This window comes from Thalassophryne amazonica, chromosome 17 (assembly GCF_902500255.1).
Source record: "Thalassophryne amazonica chromosome 17, fThaAma1.1, whole genome shotgun sequence".
Classification (NCBI taxonomy): domain Eukaryota; kingdom Metazoa; phylum Chordata; class Actinopteri; order Batrachoidiformes; family Batrachoididae; genus Thalassophryne; species Thalassophryne amazonica.
In genome coordinates, this window is record NC_047119.1 from 42,552,084 (window position 1) to 42,556,368 (window position 4,285).

The following is a 4,285-nucleotide window of genomic DNA, read 5'->3' on the forward strand; positions in this document are numbered from 1 at the left end:
AGAGGTGGTTTTGTCCCGTGCCATGAGCGGCACGGTGGCGCATTCGTCCGCTTCTTTTTCCATGAAAAAAACTCCTGTAACGGTGGAATGTGCCGAAAAAGTGCTGATGTCCACGCCTTATGCCTTTTTTGTGGAAGTCAGATGGCGTCCCGGATCAACAAAGCCTTCACGTTGGAAATGATCTGGTTGTGTCAGCCTGTCGATTGGCGCTCGGAGTGCGCCGCACTCTCAGACGCTGTGGGCGGTCTTTAAACCGTCTGGAGCACTCCTTAATCTGTGTAATCCCCATAAAATGGTCCCTGAAAGCCATCTGAATTTTCCAAATGGTGTCCACCTGGAGGTCTCTCACAGTTTCTGGAAAAAATTAAAGCAGCAAAGCTCCAAATCGTTCAGACATTTATTCACAATAAAAATCTGACGAGAGGGGTGGACCACTGCTCACACAAAGCCTGCTCACAGGCGAATGACGCAACCGACAGGCGTGAAAAAACTCACACATGCGCACGAAGGTTCAAGCTTGGCTGATGGAAAATCCATATGGTTTTTGCAAAAAATAAAAAGGTCCAATACTTTTTGGACAGACCTCGTATATAACGCATTCCACATGCTGTTCCAACTTGTTGAAGAGTATGGGCCATCAAAATACTGTATTTTCCTATGGTAAGCTCCAGGATTTTTTTTTTTTACTATTTTGGGAGGTCCTGTGACTTATACTCCAGTGTGACTTACATAGAAAAAAAAATTACGTGTTTGTTATTAAGCACCAAGGGCTGATATAGGACTTACTAGTACACATTTTTATAGTAGTGTTTTCAACACTATGGGCCAGCAATCTGTGCCCATCTGAGAATTTTTTTTTTTTTGGTCTAAACTGCATCAAATAACATTTATTATATGGCTATGGCTACGACAGTACATGCTCTCTGATTGGCTGATTTCTGGTCTAATATTTTCCCATATCAGACCGTTACCATGACAATGGTCTAAGTCTGTGCTTTCATATCTGTAATTTGTCTGCATATTTTTAGTGGTAGAAGTAATTGAGCAGCAGCAATTGTGTGGATTTTAGGCTGTAGCTAAGAATTTGTGGGTCCACTGAGAAAAACTGATCTGCTCCTGCTTTTTGTGGATCCTCTTCAAGTCTAGACATGTTCAAAATAATAGGTATGTGCTTAAAAAAGTGAATAAAGCTCAAAATCCTCATAATAGCTTTTATTTCCATACAGACAAATACATTGGGAATATTACACATTCTATTCCAAATCAAAACATGAAGAAAAATTTATCAAATTTGTTATTACTTTACAGAAAGTGAAGGAAAAGGAATATTATGCTGTTAAAAAATAGCAATCTTATTCAGCAATCTTTACAAGTGCAAACATTGACTGTATACACCCATTTCAAGGGCATTTCCTCTTTAGATTATCAATCTACAGCAGTACTCAAGACTATACAACCTCTGCTGTATTGTCAAACGGAGTTTGTTGGTGGAATTCCCACAGTTAGGCAGTCCATAGTAATGGAACTATAATCAGAGCAAATTTTTAGTGGACTGCATTTTTATGGACTGCATTACAATAATGCCTCACATTCACCACGATGTGAGGGTGCTGTCACACAAGGTGCTCACTACACACCGGGAGCAACTAGGGGATTAAGGACCTTACCCAAGGGCCCTTAGTGATTTACTGGTCAGGCTGGGATTTGAACAGAGGATCCTCTGGTCTCAAGCCCAACGCTTTAACCACTAGACCAGGGGTAGGCAACCTGTTCCAGAAAGAGCCATGAGGGTGCAGGTTTTCTTTGCAGCCACTGACTCCACCAGGTGATTTTACTGATTAATATCACTTTGAGCAGATGGAATCAGTTAATCAGTGAAATCACCTGGTGGAGTCAGTGGCTGCAAGAAAACCTGCACCCTCATGGCTCTTTCTGGAACAGGTTGCCTACCCCTGCACTAGACCATTACCTCCCCTTAATGTGAGCTAAAATATGGAAAGACTTTGTTGTCATTGCAATAATGTTAACCATATAGAATTATGCTGTTGCAACCACAATGCACATCTCAACAGACAAAAACGACAATGAAGGAAAATAGCAGAGAAGCTTGAATCTTCGACTGGACTGGGTTGCTTGACGCGAGGCCATTTCGCTTCAAATCACAGAAGCTTCCTCAGCTAAAATTCTTGCTCTGGTAGTCTGACTTCTGTCTGACCCTTGTCAAGAAGAACAAACAAACTGACCCTTGTTCTTCTCGACAAGGGTCAGACAGAAGTCAGACTACCAGAGCAAGAATTTTAGCTGAGGAAGCTTCTGTGATTTGAAGCGAAATGGCCTCGCGTCAAGCAACCCAGTCCAGTCGAAGATTCAAACTTCTCTACTATGGAAACCACCTGGACAACTGAGAGCCTTCACAGAAAAAATGAAGGAAAACAAACTTTTGGTTCTCAATAATCGATCTCACTGTAGACAAACGTGACTAAAATACAAGCTGAGTTGAGAATTTCAAAGAAGAAGCAAAATTCTCAAATCTCTCCAAAATTAAGTCAAGTCTGGGAGCGTGCACTGGTGCTGATTCCATCATACCACAGAACCGTCCTGGATTCTGGGTGCCAACCACCCAGCAGACAGTCGATCCATCCCCACCTCTCCAAAGTAACTATCTATGCAGCCAGGTGAAATGTGGGTGTGTCCTTAAAGTTTTCCAGATGAGTCCTCAAAATTGAGAGACCTGCATGGACCAGGACCAGAGAAACACACTACATTGCCAAAATGTCATTGCTGATGTTCCATCACAATGCATGTGACCCACCTCATCAGAATCTCCCTAAGTAACTGCTCATTTGACACAAAGTCATTCCAGCAGTGCTGAAGGATCCTCCAAAGTACCAAAGACATCACCTTAGGTCACTGAATAGTATACAAATCTCACAATCATACAGTTTATCTTTGCAACCCACTGTGCAAAAAAAAGAGAAAAAAAAATCATACACTATTGGTGGGAAATGCAATAATATAAGAATTAAAAATGAACTCAAATGTGAAGAAATATAACCAAAAGTATCACAACTCATCGTGATACTTTCATGTGGAAAAAGTTCAGATTTTGTGCTGACCAATACAAAAGAAAAATTAATTAGGAGCTGTCTACCATTTCCTGAGGTGGTCAAAGCCAACAAATCCAGCAACTGATTGCTACTGAAACCACTGATGATAGGGGGCGCTAGTCCGAAACATGGTGTGAAGTTGTGTACATGGTGCAAGTATTGTGCCTGTCAGACACAGATTATTTTAAAATGATTAGGATTCAGTAGCCTGTATCATTAGACAGAAGTGCATGTTGCCAGCGTGGCATGGACTCAAGAGGGCAAAACAATGAAACAAAAGGCAAAGCAAGTAAAAGTGAACCAGGATCAAACAAAAATGCCTCTGAAACTAAGAAGAAGAAGAAATAAGTCTGAGGCCTGGAGGCCTGTGCTTAGCTTTGGGTTCCATGGTGTAAAGTGGATGAGCGTCCACATCTCCCCCTGAACTGGACACCTGACGCAGGTTACTTCCCCAACTAATGGTGGCACCCATTTACTGTACAGCTGGGTGGACTGAGACAGTGCAGTTGAAGTGTATTGACCAAGAACACAGACAGGTAATATGAGAGGGATTCAAACCTACAGATTGCTCGCCCAACTCATCATCCCACTGAACTTATCTGTTCTACTCTGAAACTACATCCTTATTTAAAAACAGAAATCCAAATCAGGCAACAAACCTCACAGTGCTCCGCTGCAGCTCACAATTCAAGAACATTTTTAAGTGTTTCAAAAACGATGTTGCAGGAGCAGCAAATAAACGCATCACTTCAAAAAGCAAAGCAAAACAAAACAGCCGGTTTGAAAGGATTTGAGGCTGAGAACCTTTTCTCACTGCGGTCAGCTGCAACGGGATCGTCAAAAACATGAGCACTAAATGGATTTTTAGATATTTACAGTGTCGCTGTCCGCCACGCGAGACCGGCGGGTGCACGTGTGTCTGGACGGGGCGGAACAGCGCGGGAATGTGCTCGCGCGACACGCCAATCAAACTCAAGGCGTGTGAGTGTGTGTGTGAGTGAGAGAGAGAGAGAGCGACAGAGAGAGAGAGAAACACTGCGCGTGCAGTCTGTGGAAAGCGAATAAAGCGGTGCGCGCGCTGCAGTTTACTCACATGTCGCGTGCGGCGTCACTGACAGTTCCCAGAAAAAAGGCGGTCGGTAAACCGCGTGTCCCCGTTTTTTCCCTCCGTGCTGTGA